At 38.5% G+C, this 18,663-nt stretch overlaps 1 protein-coding gene across 1 annotated transcript in view; it reads right to left on the bottom strand.

Annotated features, from left to right (window-relative positions):
- Positions 1-3,798: 3,798 nt before the first annotated feature.
- FBXO4 (F-box protein 4) overlaps positions 3,799-18,663 on the bottom strand; it is a 215,176-nt gene continuing 200,311 nt past the window's right edge. The window contains exon 9 of the transcript XR_009491873.1: positions 3,799-4,137. The gene's annotated coding sequence lies outside the window, so the exon portion shown is untranslated. The remainder of the gene's footprint in view (positions 4,138-18,663) is intronic.

The raw sequence follows: 18,663 nt of genomic DNA on the forward strand, positions 1-18,663 counted from the left end.
AGTGGTTTGCCATTCCCTTCTCCAGTGGACCACATTCTGTCAGACCTCTCCACCATGACCTGCCCATCTTGGGTGGCACCACAGGGCATGGCTTAGTTTCATTGAGTTAGACAAGGCTGTGGTCCTAGTGTGATTAGATTGACTAGTTTTCTGTGAGTATGGTTTCAGTATTTTTGCCCTCTGATGCCCTCTTGCAACACCTACCATCTTACTTGGGTTTCTCTTACCTTGTACGTGGGGTATCTCTTCATGGCTGCTCCAGCAAAGTGCAGCGGCTGCTCCTTACCTTGGACAAGGGGTATCTCCTTACCACCGCCCCTCCTGACTTTGAACGTGGAGTAGCTCCTCTCGGCCCTCCTGCACCTGCGCAGCCACCGCTCCTTAGACAACTTTAACTTTGTTTTATGCAGTTTGAAACATGTACAGCATCCTCTTTGACTTACTGACACCATCTTAAGAACCAACTGATCCATACTTTTGAGTCAGTTTGGGCTATGTATGACATTCTTGTGGCCATACTATCTTGCCTTGGTAGGGTATGTGAATTCTTTTTTTTTTTGCTGGGCTTTCCCTTTTATCATCAGTAGAACCCAGTAATGTTTTCTGCCACAGTGCTGATTTTGGTTTCTTTTTCAAAAAAATTGAAGAATCTTGGTTTTTCATCATAGAGGGTGGTGGGGAGAGCAGATGGGATGGTAAGATTCCTGTCAGCACCAGAATCCCAGAACCAAACACTTTAGGGTGTTGAGAAGTCTGAGGCATTTTAGAAAATGGCCCCAGTACTTTTAGAGCATTATTGATGTACTAAGAACAATCCAGTCTATGATTCTCCAGAACAGTTTTCAAATGCTGGTGAATTCTAAACTACAGTCTGTTCAAGTGCTTTAGTGAATGAAAGTCACTCAGTCATGTCTGACTCTTTGTGACTCCATGGACTGTAGCCTGCCAGGCTCCTTTGTCCATGAAATTCTCCAGGCAAGAATACTGGAGTGGATAGCCATTTCCTTCTCCAGGGGATTTTCCCAACCCAGGGATCAAATCTGGGTCTCCTGCACTGCAGGCAGGTTCTTTACTGTCTGAGCCACCAGGAAAGAGGCTATTAAATGTTGCCCATTCACTTCAAATAGACTAAATCAAGAATATAGTTTTGCATGTTATGCCAGAGAGGGGTTGAGAGATCCCTATTAATGGCAAGTATCTCTAAACGGTGAAGCAAAGGTTAGTGTTGTGAAACAATGATCTGGAACTGACGTTAGGAAGGCAGCGAAAATCTCCTCCTTGTTGGTGGTGCCTACGATCTTTCTTGGGGGCTTCCCAGGTCACTCAGTGGTAAAGAATCAGCCTGTCAATGCAGGAGATGAATGTTCGATCCCTGGGTGGTGAAGATCTCCTGGAGAAGGAACTGGCAACCTACTCTCTTGCCTGGGAAATCCCATGGATAATGGAACTTGGCAGACTACTGTTCATGGGGTCACAAAAGAGTTGGACATGAGCGAGCGACTAAACAACAACTGTTCTTTTTCTTGAAGACCCCTCACTAGGTTCTCTCTATACAGAGTCTTCATTATCCAAGAATTGTTTTTGTTTTTTTTAAAAAAAAACACTTTTAAGTGAATTCACTTTCAAAAGGAAACTAAAATTATTTGTTATTTTTAAATGGTTTTATAAAATTTTATCTTGAAATATGATGCAAAATTATGGACATAAATACAACAAATTTTAAGAATAAGTTGTTGACTTGAAGGCTTTTTGCTAAAATTAGCATAATAGAATACCCTTCCAGTGTATGTTTGGTTTCCTAGATACGACATTCAAAGCATAATCGAAAAAAGTTCAGAATTGTATTTCACTGAAATTAAAAACTTTTACTCTTTATAAGACAATATTAAGAAAATGAAAATGAATCAACTGAGAGGAAATATTTGCAAAACACATATTCGGTAGCAGACTTGTGTTAGGATATATAAAGAACTCATTAATAAAAAACTCAATTTTAAAAATAGGCAACTATAATGAATGGACATTGTCAAATATTTTGAAATCTCAGACACATGAAATGGAAAGCAGAATTTACCTATAATCGTACTGTTTCAGGAAGGGAGACCCCTTCCAAGGCCCGAAACTGGGCTCTTGTTTAGCACTTGGAAATGAATTGTCCGAGGAGACACGTGCTGACAGAGCAAGAGATTTTATTGGGAAAGGGCACCTGGGTGGAGAGCAGTAGGGTAAGGGAACCCAGGAGAACAGCTCTGCCACATGGCTCGCAGTCTCAGGTTTTACAGTGATGGAATTAGTTTCCGGGTTGTCTTTAGCCAATTATCTGACTCAGAGTCCTTCTTGGTGGTGCATGCCTTGTTCAGCCAAGATAGAGAAGGATTCTGGGAGGTGGTTGATCATGTGGTGTCTCCTTTTGACCTTTCCTGAACTTTTCTGGTTGGTGCTAGCTTATTAGTCCCGTCTCCCTTACCAGAACCTCCTGTCGTAAAAAACTCATGCAAATGGTTACTACAGTGCCTGGCCAAGGTGGGTGGTTTCGATCAGTGTGCTTCCCCTAACATTACTACTTAGAGATTTTTACTATTAAATGAAATTTTAAATGGCATGACCTTCCAGATTTTTATGAGTAAACATATCACTTATATTCTATTTGTACATGATTTTACCACCTGTTTTTTTTTTCACTCTATAGTATATATATTTAATACTGAGCATGTTTCTATATTCTTTGATATTTACAAGTGTAATTTTCAATAGCTATAATGGAGGGGTCATAATTTATTTATCCAGGTTTATATAGTTGAACACATATATCATATTCAATTTTACAGTATAATAAATCATACTCTTGTGATGAACACTGTTGCATGTAAGTCTTTAACCATGAGAGGGTATAAGGCAGGAAGGCCAGGGGTTTCCAAATGGAGGAAATAGGCTGCAAGTGTCAGATATTTTAAATCTCTCTCTTAAGCGGCAGGAAGAAACAAACTAGTGTTAAATTGTTTACCCTTTTCTATATAAATTTAAAAAGAGGTTTCTCTTAAAAATCTGTGTTGCCATAATGACTCCTGGCTCCACCTGAACTTAACTTTTCTCAAACCTTGAGCTAACCAATGCATTTTTCTTATGGAAATGTTTGTCTTAAGCTGTGTTAATGTACTATGCATTTATCCCACTCTGTCTTCAAGTCGTTCCGCCTAAAGGCTCAGAACTGACTTGACAAACCAGCATGATATACTCATACATTGTTCTCCTAATCTATGTTAATGAAACTGTACATTTGTATGGGAATCTGCCTTTCTTCAAGGTACATGTCGATCATTTTACGGCCTGGGATGACTCACCTGGTGCCAAGATTATTATGAGTGAGGGGCCTGGTGCCATTCTCTGAGTTTTGAGAGATTTCCTTTCTTTAATTAGCAGACTGCTAGTAGCTATATAGCATCCAGCTAAAGACTAGCAGGGGGTATTCTTTCTTCCCCCTTCTGATGTCTGTGTCAGAAGCTTTTCCTATCTCTTTTATACTTCAATAAAACTTCATTACACAAAAGCTCTGAGCGATCAAGCCTCATCTCTAGCCCTGGATTTGAATTCTTCTCTGGAGGCCAAGAATCTTGGCGTCTTTCGTGGTTCAGCAACAACCTCTCAACCATATTTCAGTTTATTTCTCTAAATTGTTATAACTTCACAGAAATGGCATTAAGTTCTATCAAAAATTATATATAATTCAATGGATCCTGTCTTTATATATAGGAAATTGACATCTTAACTCACTAAATTCATATTTGTAAGCAGAAACCCAACAAATGGAGTTTTGGTGCATATTTCCAAGGTAAAGTTATCTGAGTGCAGCCAATGCCTCCAATCAAGGGACAAGGTGAGATGAATTTGAGTTGACAGCTTTACCAAGATTTGTGTACTAAGTTTATGGAAAGGGTTCTGGAAAAGCAAGAAGAAAGTTCATGTTCCAATGTTCATGTCTATCATTGACACAGAGGGAAGGGAGGCATTTCCATCACCACTCTGTTAGTACCTCTCAGTGAAGAAGGAATTCATAGGGCCTGGACTCCATCTTAGGCCTGTTCATGCTGATCATGCTCGGCCACCTTTCCAATGGACTCTGAACTCTGTGTTTAGTGTCTGTGAAAACAACAACAGGGGAACCAGACAGGGCAACCTTTAAGATCATATCTAGGTTACTCATCGCCTAAGAGAAAACATACACTAATCACCCCTTCCTCCAGACAGGCCATAAATTTTTCTGTATCTATCGGAGTGTAACCTCGGGTTTATTGATTATTGGCTAATTGTTTGACTGTTTGAGCACATGAGCACATAGCACGTGAATGATGGGGTTATTGGGATTGTATTTTCCTTGGTTTATGTAAGTCTCAAGGAATTTGGAGTGGTGGGTTCAGACACATACACATGGGGTATAAAAGATTTTCATAAATGCTGGTCGGGGTCCTTGGCTAAGAGGAGACTCTGCCTTGGGCCCGCTGGTGTAATAAATTGTACTCCACTCTCTGCATTGTCCTTCTGAGTGAGTTTGTTTCCCGGAACGCGTGGCTACAACATCAGAACATCTACAATTAATTGTTGTTGTTGTTTTTTTCCTTCTCCAAAGCATATTAGTGAGAGGTCAGCCCTGAGTTTAAGTTCTCTGCTGTCAAGCTGAGAGTGTTACAGCCTCTCACATACTACTTCCATTGGAAGCTCAGTTTACCCAAGTTTTTCAAACTTCCAGTTGTCTCTTTTGCTCTTTGAAACACCATGGCTTACCACAGTGCAAGTCTCATTAGGTCTTTAATAAAATACATGTTGACTGCTTTCTCACTGAGAATGTTCTGTTCTCTGAAACTCTAGGAATCACTTAGGAGACAAATAGCAACATACAATAATTAGATTTGATTGAATCTAATTGATTTGACTGTAAATGAAGCAGTACCTCTGGTATGCTTTATATCACTCAGACTTTGATGATAGTTAAGAAGGTGCCCTGCTTCCCCAACCTGCTACCCCTACTTCTCCCCACCATTGCATTCAACACGGTCCCTATGCCATCAACAGTGTTGTCTGAAAATCTTTTAGTCAGCTGTGCGTGAAGTTGGATAGGAGCTCTCAGCTCTTCCATCTCTATCACCTCCCATGTTAGTTGCCAAGGGAACCATCTCACTGGGTCAACAATAAAAGACTCATCAGATTTTTTTTTTCTTTTACTTTGATAAGAGCCACTAAAATGTCATCTTGCATCAGAGCACAAGTGCCAATATTTTTTCCCATTACTTCTCATGATCTGAAAGTAATCTTCATTTTCAGTGAGGGATGAAAGAGGAAAGTTTGAAAAGCCAGGGTTGTAAAAGTTAGCTGAGGTCAATGCCATAGAAACAGCATGTATTTATTTTCTGAAAGGAGAAATTAAAATTTGGTATTTAGATATTTTGATAGAATTTTCAGCTCTGTGTCCTGTTTGATCAGAGTCAGATGGATGGGTTTGTATTATATTCTGACCACTGTTCTGATACATCAGTGAGGCAAACGATGAACCTGCTATCTAAGGCTGCTGCTGCTGCTAAGTCACTTCAGTCGTGTCCGACTCTGTGTGACCCCATAGATGGCAGCCCACCAGGCTCCCCCATCCCTGGGATTCTCCAGGCAAGAACACTGGAGTGGGTTGCCATTTCCCTCTCCAATGCATTAAAGTGAAAAGTGAAAGTGAAGTAGCTCAGTCGTGTCCGACTCTTAGCGACCCTATGGACTGCAGCCCACCAAGCTCCTCTGTCCATGGGATTTTCCAGGCAAGAGTACTAAGGCAGGAGAGTGTCTAAACTTCATTTGTTTCCTTCTATAGTAGTCTTACCCACTGGCACAAGCATAACTCTCAACAAATGTTGAAAATTGGTCACCAGAAGCTGCTGCCAACCTACAGAAGGTCTTCTGCACAGTTTCAAAATATCCAGCCAAGTTACTGTCTGGAAACATTTAACAGCTGGTGAAGAAGAATCTCTGCAGCCTTTCCACTCAACACACCCTGTCCTTGTCTCTTTTGAGTTGTAAGTAGTACAGTTCCACCAACATAAACATAAGGAAGTCACTTTGAAGAGAATGAATGGGCCCAAGGACCCCTCTTATAAGAGTCTGGGGTGAGAAAAAAATCTTTCTGCCTACCCATCTTTATTCCCAATATTTCATACAGAAAATTTGAGGTTAAAATGGGCATTGTGTGCAATTTTCATTGGGGTAAATGAATACAGTGTTCTAGGATAGCCAAACTGAACAGAAAAATAGATAGAGAATAGGGTTTAGAATGTGAAAAGCCAACCCCACTGTTTTTACTTAGGTTTCTATCTGGTAGAAGGAAGTAGTCTGATTGGTTTTTTGTTTTTCTTTTTCTATATTTTTGTACTAGTTGAGTCATTTCTTTCTGAGTCATTGCCCATTTTCTCAATTCTGAAATTTCTCAAATTGTGATCATTTATTACCTGCATCAGTATCACTGGAGGCTTGTAAAATAACTTCAGTGTCTTGAGCTGGACCCTATAACTGCTGAATCACTCTCTGAGGGTAGAGGTCAGACATTCACACATTTAACGGTTACCCTCAGGTGATCTAAAACCTGGGGTAACTGTCTTTATTAGTTATAGAACTTTATTAGTTCTATAATAAAAACTAATAAAGACAGTTATTAGTTATAGAACTAATAAAGTTCTATAACTAATAAAGACTAATTCAAGAATGTCTGTGGTTGGAACAAAAGGATTTCTCTAAAGGAGGGGTCACAATCTTCTCAGAACACAAGTTTTAAATCTAGATGAGCTTTGGGAGAGGTGCACCCATGACATACTTAGAATTGCTTGAAAATTTTTGTTTGTCTACATACATGTTCCTGGTGAGGAGTTTTAGATCTTTAGTCAGATCCCAAAGGTAGTTTACGACTCTCCCCCAAGTATCAGGAACGACTCATTTGTGGAATGCTTGAGCTGAGATCAGGAATACTGGCAAAGGTGCCCCAAATAAATTATATTGAATAACCTCACCCACTCTCACTCCTTCCCTTTCTTCCCCTACAGCACCATTTCCCAACTTGGATATTGGGACATTGAACGCTGACGCTCATCAAAATCTCAATTACTAAGAATATGAACACAAAGAGGGTTTGTACAAAAGATAATACAATGAATATTTTAATGGCTTTCCTTTTCGGATGAAATTATTGCCCTAAACCAGGAAACAAAAGGTTAATTTTGTCCTCTGCCCACATTACAAAAATAAAATCAGTGTTGATGCAGTCACTCCGCTTCTCCAAAAACCAAAGTGGTTTCTGAGAAATCTCTCGCCACTTTGAAGAGTGAGCGATTAGAACATTCATGATGAGAGAAATCAGATTAATTGGTCCAGAGTGTGGTGTGAGAGTGTGTTCTTTAATGACAGTGGCTGTGCAAAGTGGATGCACACAGTGCTCATCCAGAATGGTTCAGAGGACTAGGGGCCGTGTTCCTCAAAGTGTGCGGAGAAACCTGCGTGACCAGAGTTATCTCAAGAAGCCTATTAAAAATATGAATTCCCTGTACCCATCTAGACCTTAGGAATCAGACTCACTGGTGATGGGGTAGAGAATCAGCAGTTAGAACAAGTTCTGAGAAGACTCGTGACTGAAACATTCTAAAGTTTGAGTTCTCCAGGTAACATTTCTCCCAAGTCATCTTTACGTAAAGATGAAGGTTACAGAACAGAGAAGGAAGTGCTATTGAGCCTGGAACTTAAAGCATATCACTGGTAAACAGCAGTTAGGGATCCAGTCTCTACACACAGGGTATTATAATCCTGTCCAGATGTTTATTTCAGAGGCTGAGAATTGGAAAACAATTGCATAATCATAAAAATTCTGTTCTGGACACAGTTAGGAGACATATTGGACTTGGTGGAAATCTCTAAACTTTATTATTCTATATTTGAAATATCCCAATGAATGTCTCCTCCTTTCAACCAAAAGGACTCAAGTATGAAAGGATAAATTTCAAAATTATGGGGCAATTCAAATCCCACCTCTCAAGTTCTCTGATTGATAAAGAATGTTCAGAAGTGGGTCTGTCAATTCCCTTGTCTAGGCAACTTTAGGGAGGGTGGGGACTTGACATATCGTGGATTACTCCTCTTAGAAGGGTGTGTCTGTGAGACCAGGGAATCCGTTCCCAGTTTGGTCAGTACCAAGAGAAACTAAACAGTTCTGTTTTTTAATTCTTATCCCTTCACTAGTTTCTGAAATTGTCACTGCCTAGATCTCAGGCTCAGATATTTCTCTGCTGGTCATTGTTTTCACGCCAAAGGATTTCTAAGGAAATTGGGAATAGGTCTGTCATCAGTCATCAATAAAGTAATTCATTTGTTGTCAGAAAGTAAGAATGTCTGCTATGTCTACTTGTCTATTTTTGTTCCCTCCCAATGTCCCATGCAAAGGAGAGACCTATGTCCTGAAAATAAATTGCTTATTTTACATTTCCTTCATTAAAAAAAAAAAGAGTGCCAAAGCAAGACATTAAATTCACTAGGATCTATAAGTAAATCAGTAGATATAAGTTGATGTCTAAAAGCTATGTCCACCCCAGCCTTCTGCCACAAACTTGTGTGGAAAGAATTTCAAAGTAGAGTTTGCCAAATGACCTTTTTACTAGTTAGCTCAATCCAGTTAATGAGATCATTTATACTGCTTCCATGAAGTTCTGAGGATTTAGAGAATACTGTGAAGAGTTGGGGTATTAGAGAACAACTCATCTCCTGATACGGGCAACAGCTCTGGACTTGCTACACATTATAGTAAGCAGAATAGTACTTCATCAACCCCCCAAAAGACGCCCACATCCTAACCCACAGAATTTGTGAATATATTATTTACATGGCAGGAAAATTAAGGCTGCAGATAAAATTTAGGTAGCTATCAGCTGATGTTAAGAAAGGAAAGTAGACTAAATTACTCGGGAGGGCCCAATGTAATCAGAAGTTTCCTTAAAAGTGGAAGAGGGAGGCAAGAGTAAGTGTCAGAGTACTTCAGTGTGAGTATTTTATTGCTGGCTTTGAAGATAGAAAGGGGCTATGAGCCATGGGATGTCAGCAACCTTCAGAAGATGAAAAAGGCAAGGAGACTTCTTCCCCAGAGCCTCCAGGATGTTACATAGCCCTACAAGCATCTCCGCTTTAGCCAATAAGACCTATTTCAGATTTCTAACCTATAGAACTGAAAGTTAAGAAATCTATGCTGTGGTAAGGCACCAAGTTTGTGGCCGTGTATTACAGCAGCAGTAGGAAACTAATCATCTAAATATTTTTCTGTCTCTTTCCCCTTTTCCCTTTCAGAATAAAGTCGTTTTTCAGTATTTTTAAAAATTAAATCAGATATTTCCTCAAATGAGGGGAAATTTCAGACTGTTTCCTGTTTCTCTTTAATTATGATTATATCCGAGCAGTACTTGACTCATTCCAGTTATACTAGACTATAATGTTGATGATGGTATAATTGTGGAGAATCTTGAGCACCAAGAGGGCTTCAATTCCTAGAGAGACAGCCATGTTAAAGTCTGGGCTTGTGATTCTAGGCCCTCTAGATATTTTGGAGGAAAGCGGGGTGTGGGGTGGAAAAGATGCTCAATCAGGAGAAAGTTCATCTTCCAGCTCTGCTCTGAAGAGAATCTCTTTTGACTGATCACAGCATACGAAACTACTTAGTAATATTTGAATTTTGATGACATGCTGGTCTTCGCACATATCATACAAAGGGTAAAAGCATTATAGATTTAACTTCTTTTTCCACTGCTTACTTCTAAGTGAACAACCCTGCTCGGATTCTATTCTCTCCTCCACCAACCAGCTTTCCTGATCAATTAATTTCTGCTTATGTCCAGAAGAGCTGGTTTAAGAACCGTCTCTTTCTCACACTTTCTCCTACTGGCTGTAATAATTGCCATATTCTACACCCTAAAAGAGTCAAATCCTATTTATTTGACAATGAAGATTCTTTTCATTTCCTTCATTCAATAAAAATGTAACATTTTAAGTACACTGGACACTCTTAATAACCAACTCTGAAAAATCAGCACATCAGCCCTTTGTAGGATTTAAGATTTTAGGATGGATCCTAAAACAATGTTAGGTCCATGAATCAAGGTAAATTGGAAGTGATCAAACAGGAGATGGCAAGAATAAACATCAATATTCTAGAAATCAATGAACTAAAATGGACTAGAATGGGCGAATTTAATTCAGATGACCATTGTATCTACTACTGTGGGCAAGAATCCCTTAGAAGAAATAGAGTAGCCCTCACAGTCAATAAAAGAGTCCAAAATGCAGTACTTGGGTGCAATATCAAAAACAATAGAATGATCTCAGTTCATTTCCAAGGCAAACCATTCAATATCACAGTAATCCAAGTCTATGCTCCAACCACTAATGCCGAAGAAGCTGAACAGTTATATGAAGACATACAAGACCTTCTAGAACTAACACCCAAAAAAGATGTCCTTTTCATCATAGGAGATTGGAATGCAAAAGTAGGAAGTCAAGAAACACCTGGAGTAACAGGTAAATTTGGCTTTGAGTACATAATGAAGCAGGGCACAGGCTAACAGAGTTTTGCCAAAAGAAACACTGGTCATAACATATGCTCTCTTCCAACAACACAAGAGACGAATCTACACATGGACATCACCAGATGGTCAATACCAAAATCAGATTGATTATATTTGTTGCAGCCAAAGAAGGAGAAGCCCTATACACTCAGCAAAAACAAGACCAGGATCTGACTATGGCTCAGATCATGAACTCCTTATTGAAAAATTCAGACTTAAATGGAAGAAAGTAGGGAAATCCACTAGACCATTCAGGTATGACCTGAATCAAATCCCTTATGATTCTACAGAAGTGACAAATAGATTCAAGGGATTAGATCTGATAGAATTCCTGAAGAACTATGGACAGAGGTTTGTAACACTGTACAGGAAAGTGAAAGTGAAGTCGCTCAGTCGTGTCTGACTTTTGCAACCCCATGGATTGTAGCCTGCCAGGCTTCTCCATTCATGGGATTTTCCAGGCAAGAGTACTGGAGTGGGTAGCCATTTCCTTCTCCAATTGTACAGGAGGCAGTGATCAAAACTATACCCAAGAAAAGGAAATGCAAAAGGGCAAAAAGGTTGTGTGAGTAGGCCTTACAAATAGCTGAGAAAAGAAGACTAGCAAAAGGCAAAGGAGAAAAGGAAAGATATATTCATCTGAATACAGAGTTCCAAAGGATAGCAAGGAGAGATAAGACAGCCTTCCTAAGTGATCAGTGCAAATAAATGGAGGAAAACAACAGAATGGGAAAGACTAGAGATCTCTTCAAGAAAATTAGAGATACCAAGGGAACACTTCATGTAAAGATGGGCACAATAAAGGACAGAAATGATATGATATTAAGAAAAGGTGGCAAGAATACACAGAAGAACTATATAAAAAAGATCTTAATGATCCAGATAACTACGATGGTGTGATCACTTACCTATAGCCAGACATCCAGGAATGTGAAGTAAAGTGGGCCTTAGGAAGCATCACTACAAACAAAGCTAGTGGAGGTGACAGAATTCCAGCTGAGCTATTTCAAATCCTAACAAGCGATGCTGTGAAAGTGCTGCACTCAGTATGCCAGCAAATTTGGAAAACTCAGCAGTGGCCACAGGACTGGAAAAAGTCAGTTTTCATTCCAATCCCAAAGAAGGACGATACCAAAGAATGTTCAAACTACCACAGAATATCACTCATCTCACATGTTAGCAAAGTAATGCTCAAAATTCTCCAAGTTAGGCAGTACGTGAATCAAGAACTTCCAGATGTTCAAGCTGGATTTAGAAAAGGAAGAAGAACTAGAGATCAAATTGCCTACATCCATTGGATCATAGAAAAAGCAAGAAAATTCCAGGAAAACATCTATTTCTGCTTTATTGACAGCACCAAAGCTTTTGACTGTGTATATCATAACAAACTGGAAAATTCTTCAAGAGATGAGAATACTATACCACCTTACCTGCCTTACCTGTCTCCTGAGAAACCTGTATGCAGGTCAAGAAGCAAGTTAGAACTAAACATGGAACAATGGATTGGCTCCAAATTGGGGAAGGAGTACGTCAAGGTTGTATATTGTCACCCTGCTTATTTAACTTCTATGCAGAGTACATTGTGCAAAATGCTGGACTGGATGAAGCACAAGCTAGAATCAAGACTACAGGGAGAAATATCAATAACCTCAGATAGGCAAACACCACCACCCTTATGACAGAAAGCAAAAAGGAACCAAAGAGCCTCTTGATGAAAGTGAAAGAGGAGAGTGAAAAAGCTGGCTTAAAACTCAACATTCAAAAAACTTAGATCATGGCATCCAGTCCTATCATTTCTTGGGAAATAGATGGGGAAATAATGGAAATAGTGACAGACTTTATTTTTGGGGGCTCCAAAACCACTGCAGATGGTGACTGCATGAAATTAAAAGATGCTTGCTCCTTAGAAGAAAAGCTATGATCAACCGAGACAGCATATTAAAAAGCAGATACATTACTTTGCCAACAAAGGTATGCCTAATCAAAGATGTGGTTTTTCCACTAGTCACACATGGATGTGAGAGTTGGACCATAAAGAAAGCTGAGCACTGAAGAATTGATGCTTTTGAACTGTGGTGTTGGAGAAGACTCTTGAGAGTCCCTTGGATTGCATAGAGATCAAACCAGATAATCCTAAAGGAAATCAATCCTGAATATCCATTGGAAGCTGAAGCTCCATTACTTTGGCCACCTGATGTGAAGAACTGACTCACTGAAAGAAACCCTGATTCTGGGAAAGATTGAAGGCAGGAGGAGAGGGAGACAACAGAGGATGAGATGGTTGGATGGCATTACTTACTTGATGGACATGAGTGTGAGCGTGCTCTGGGTGTTGGTGATAGGGAAGCCTGGCATGCTGAAGTCCATGGGGTCACAAAGAGTCAGACATGACTGAGCGATTGAACTGACGGACTGACTTTCCCAATGGTAACCATAAAACTGTTTTCTACTTCTGTGACTCTATTTGTTTTGTAAATAAGTTCATTTGTACCATTTTTAGACATATGATTTTGATCATCTCTTCAAATTCCAATTTGCTATCTATATATCTTTTTGATAAGGGATCTATCCATACCTTTTGCCCATTTTATAGTCAGATTGCTTGTTATCTTAATGTTGTTTAAGAGTTCTCTGCATATGTTGAATGCAAGTCCTTTAATAAATGTGATTTGCACATGTTTTGCCCCATTCTTTGGCTTGTCTTTCTGTTCTCTTGACAGTGTGCTTCACAGAGCAAAAGATTTTAATTTTAATGATGTCCAAGTCATTTATCTTTCATTTCATGAATTGTGCCCTTGGTCTTGTATCTAAAAAGCCATTGCCAAGCCCAAGATCACCTACATTTTTTTCCCATTTTATCTGCTAAGAGTTTTTGTTTTGCACTTTAAATTTAGGTCTATGATACATTTTGAGTTAATTTTGTGAATGGTCTCAAGTCTGTGTCTGGATTCACTTTTTTCATGCAGATGTCCAGTTTTTCTGGCACTACTTATTGAAAAAACTATCTTTGCTTCATTATATTACCTATGCTCCTTTACCAAAGATCAATTGACTACTATATTTTTGTGAATCTATTTCTTTGTTCTGTTTTGTTCCTTTGATCTATTTTTCTCTGTTTTTTCACCAATAACACACTCTTTGAACTAGAGTTTTAGAATAATATGAAAAGAATGTAGTTATAAAGTCCTTTGCACCAGGGCATAGGAATACTTTTGCTGGATTGAACAGACACTTTACTTCTTTGCAAACTGCTTATTCTTCCTATATAGCATTTGAAGTTGTGCAGAAGTCAAATGGTTCTGTTTAGTGTTGGTTTCTAGGAGGAGTTCTGTGTAATTTTTTCATCCTTCTCCTTCCATACCCAAAGGGAATGGGTTATGATTGGTTTTGATTAAAGATAATTAATTGGTCATTGAGTGGGTAGAGTTAGAAGCCAAATTACAAATAGAGAATTCAGAAGTATAGGTTCTCAGTTAAACTCCTTTTTCCACTAATATGAGATTCTTTCTCTTCTCACACTCAATGGAGGTCAGAGAGAAAGGATGTCATTCTCACTTCGGATGTGCACCTCCAAACTACCCATGCATTTGGACAAATTCTCCTAGTTTCTTATACTCTCTTCTACTTCTTTAAGACTTTCCAAGTGTGGAAACATCAGACTTTGCATAGAGGTTGAGCAGGATTCTCTGCCACTTCCTTCAAATAAATTGAAGCCAGCCAAGATAAGAAAACACATTTTCCACCAAAATTAATGTAGCTCTCCAGGACTTTCCATTGGCATTTGGGATCAAGCCCTTTGCTAGCAAGAAAGTGTAACACTTTTCTTGCTTTGTTTTCTAGGTGATGACCCTGAAGTGAGGTAATGGTAGTTGAAAGAATAACTCAACAACTTCAAGGATTCTTGAACAAATTTCTTAAATTCTTCTAAATTGCATACCAATAAGGCTAACTGCCAATGTGATCAAGCTTTCTATTTTGATATAACTTAAGAATGAAATTAAAACTTTGATCAATATTAGAGTCTATGCTGTTTTTATTCAGTCACTCAGTCATGTCTGGCTCTTTCCCATGGACTGCAACATGCCAGGCTTCCCTGTCCTTCACTATCTCCCAGACCTTGCTCAAACTCATATCCATTGTGTCTATGATGCCATCCAACCATCTCATCCTCTTGTTGCCCACTTCTTCTCCTACCTTTTATCTTTCCCAGCATTAGGGTCTTTTCCAATGAGCTGGGTCTTTGCATCAGGTGGCCAAAGTATTGGTGCTTCAGCTTCAGCTTCAGCATCAGTCCTTCCAATGAATATTCAGGACTGATTTCCTTTAAGATGAACTGGTTGGATCTCCTTGCTCTCCAAGGGACTCTCAAGCGTATTCTCCAACACCATAGTTCAAAAGCATCAATTCTTTGATGCTCAGCTTTCTTTATGGTCCAACTCACATATCCATATATGACTACTGGTAAAACCATAGCTTTGACTATAGGGACCTTTGTTGGCAAAGTGAGGTCTCTGTTTTTTTTTAATATGCTATCTAGGTTTGTCATACCTTTTCTTCCAAGGAACAATCGTCTTTTAATTTCATGGATACAGGTACCATCTGCAGTTATATTGGAGCTCAAGAAAATAAAATCTGTTTGGATTATTTTTGCTGGTTTGAATTCAAATTGATATGTTCACAGTTATTTTCCATCATTGTAAAGGATAAGATATTTGTTTGGCTCTAAAACACTTAGCAATCAAGGTTCTGCATGTAAGTTTGCTGTTTTCAGAATGCTTCTATTATAACAGCTGTTATGATTATAATTTCTTAAATGGCCACCTACTAAATGTTTGGTTCCCTTTTCTTTTGTAAAAAAGCACACACTTCAGGTGACACATTGATTCTCTGTTGCATTATTCATTTACTCATCAAACACTTCCTGAACATTTCTTATACACCAGGAAATAGACTAAGCCATGGGAGGACACAAATGAGTGAGAGGTAATCCCTTTCACAAAAGAATTTATGCCTTTAGAGATTACTTTCTGGCCCTATGCCAAAGAAGGACTGTTTCTGTATCTTCACTACATAAAATATGTGAAACTTAATTGTCAAGTATGGTCCAATTTATTTGCAAATGAAAAGATTAATCAAATATACCTAATGGGGCTTACAGTCTCTTCTGGTTTTAAGAATAAACCTTCAAAATAAATCTTTCAAAAATAGAAACTAATTGTTCTCTATTTGCCTAACTATTTCATGTCCACCTATGTAGTCTTAAGTCTTCTCAGATATTGATATTGTTACTGAAGGGCCATGGCCCAGGTCATCTGGCATTTGGATTTGTTAGAAATTGGTTTGGTGAAAGCCTTAACTTCCCTGGGTGTAGAAAGAATCTTAGATTCTGATGAAAGTAGGAAGAGATCAAGAATGTGGGTGGTATTAAGAAGTCCAATAAATGAATGCCTTACTTGATTAGTTTCTAAACCCTTCCATGATTAACTTAATAATGACATTGCTCCCAATTAACACCAGTCCTAGGAGCTATCCCCTAATGTACAATTTAAATAATTCAAAGGAGAAGGATCTCTATGTCTTTGTTGTTGTTCAGTTGCCAAGTCATGTCTGACTCTTTGTGACTCCTGCAGCACGTCAGGCTTCCCTGTCCTTCACTATCTCCCAGGGTTTTTTCAAATTCATGTCCATTGAGTCCGTGATGCTATCTAATCACCTGACCCTCTGGCACCCTCTTCTCCTTATGCTTTCAATCTTTCCCAGCATCAGGGTCTTTTCCAATGAATCGGCTCTTCACATCAGGTGGCCAAAGTATTGAAGCTTCAGCCTTAGCATCAGTCCTTCCAATGACTCTTAAGGGTTGATTTCCTTTAGGATTGACTGGTTTGATATCCTTACAGTCTAACGGACTGTCAAGAGTCTTCTCTAGCACCACGGTTGAAATCATCAGTTCTTCAGTTCTCAGTCTTCTTTATGGCCCAGCTCTCAAATCCATACACGCTACTGGAAAGATCATAGCTTTAACTATATGGACCTTTGTTGGCAAAGTGATTTCTTTGCTTTTTAATATGCTTTCTAGGTTTTTCATGGCTTTTCTTCCAAGGAGCAAGCGTCTTTTAATTTCATGGCTGTGGCCACCATCTGCAGTGATTTTGGAGTCCAAGAAAATAAAATCTGTCACTGCTCCCACTTTTTCCTCTCTGAGTCTTTAGTGTATTTGAAACTCAGAAAATTCAAGACAGTACTGAAACCAAAGAAAAGATAGTATTCTCTGAAGATATAATTATTCTGACTAAAGAAAGGAGAGGAAAAGTATTAAAACACATCTCTCCAAGAATGCTGTGTTGTTGCTATAAGAAGAACACAAATTTTTAAAAAATTTGAAATAAAGTATCCGAGAACTTAACAAATGAAATATTTTACATTGTTTGCAACTTTAAGAATACAAAATTAGGATCTACATCTGCTGTTTGCTGTAAACAAACAAACAACTCTTGACTCACCTTTGACCAAAAATGTGCAAATCAGTTCAATTAATGCTAAATCTAAGAGAAAAAAGGACATGAAACCATTCGAGTAGTAGAGCCAGGAAAGTGCAAACAATGAAAATAGCCAATGAAAAAATACTGACAATGATTTAAAAATAGGAATAAGTAGCAGTAAATGGAAGAAACATCACTCAAGGGATGAACTATGTGGATATCCAACACTCCTGTGCAGCTGTTCTGATCTCTTTGCAAACCTGAGCCAAGAAAATAACTCAGGAAGCTATTCTTGACTATTAATGGGGAATACAACCGTGGCAATTTATATGGGTGTTCAGTGTTTGTTAACATGGCTGGGGAATTTCAAATAGGCTAGAACTTGCCTGAAAATTTCAGGTGCTAAAATTGGCACATATGTTTTCATATCAGAAGTATGCCCCAAAAATTGCAATCATGCATAATTTGTTTTTATGTTTGTGTTTGTATAATTCATAATTTTTAATTGTAAGACCTTTGCATAGCTACTGAATCATTTTATCTTGAGAGGTACATGGACTATTATCATTCTCATTTTTTATTTAAAATATGAGTCTAGTTTTTAGTAGAAAGAGATTCCATTCATTGAGTGCTTAGTATTGACAGACCCTGTAATATACATCAAAGATGAGGTAGAATGTAGGACTTCTGGACTATTCGGCATTTTGGGAAAGAGGTAGTATGTAATGGGCTCAAGCTGAAGCTCTTTTTCCATTTTCTAATTGCGAATATTTAGTGTGCATCTGTGTATTTGTGTGTGTAACAGAATGTTGTTGTTTTTAGTCACTAAGTTGTGTCCAACTCTTTTGCAACCCCACGGACCCCACCAAGCTCTTCTGTCTGTGGGATTTCCCAGGCAAGAATACCGGAGTGGGTTGCCATCTCCTTCTCCAGGGGACCTTCCTGACCAGGGATTGAACCCATGTCTCCTGCATTGCAGGCAGATTTTTTTAACCACTGAACCACCAAGGAAACCCATAATGGAATACTACTCAGCTATTAAAAAGAATGGAACTTTGCCATTTGCAACAACATGGATGGACCTGGAGGGTATTATGTTTATTGAAATAAGTCAGACATAGAAAGAGAAATACAGTATGTTACCACATATGTAGAATATAAAAAAGAAATGAATGAATATAACAAAACAGAAACAAGCTCACAGGTACAGAGAACAAACTAGTGGTTACTGATGGAGAGATAGAAGATAATAGGGGTAAGGTAGGGGTAGAGGATTAAGAGGTACAAACTGCTCTATATAAAATAAGCTACAATGACGTATTGTACAGAACAGGGCATATGGCCAGTATTTTATAAAAACTTTAAATGATTTATAAAAATTCTGAATCATTTTGTCATATACCTCAAACTAATAAAATGTTGCTAATCAACTATATCTCAATAAAAGAATAAATTCTAAAAATAAATTAATTAAATACTTTGTTACTTAAAAATGCTAACCATCAAAAAAAGAATATTTATCTTCTGCTTCTAAAGAGAAATAACAAGAAATAACCAAAGAGCTC

The sequence above is a fragment of the Bos taurus genome, chromosome 20 (assembly GCF_002263795.3).
Source record: "Bos taurus isolate L1 Dominette 01449 registration number 42190680 breed Hereford chromosome 20, ARS-UCD2.0, whole genome shotgun sequence".
Lineage (NCBI taxonomy): Eukaryota > Metazoa > Chordata > Mammalia > Artiodactyla > Bovidae > Bos > Bos taurus.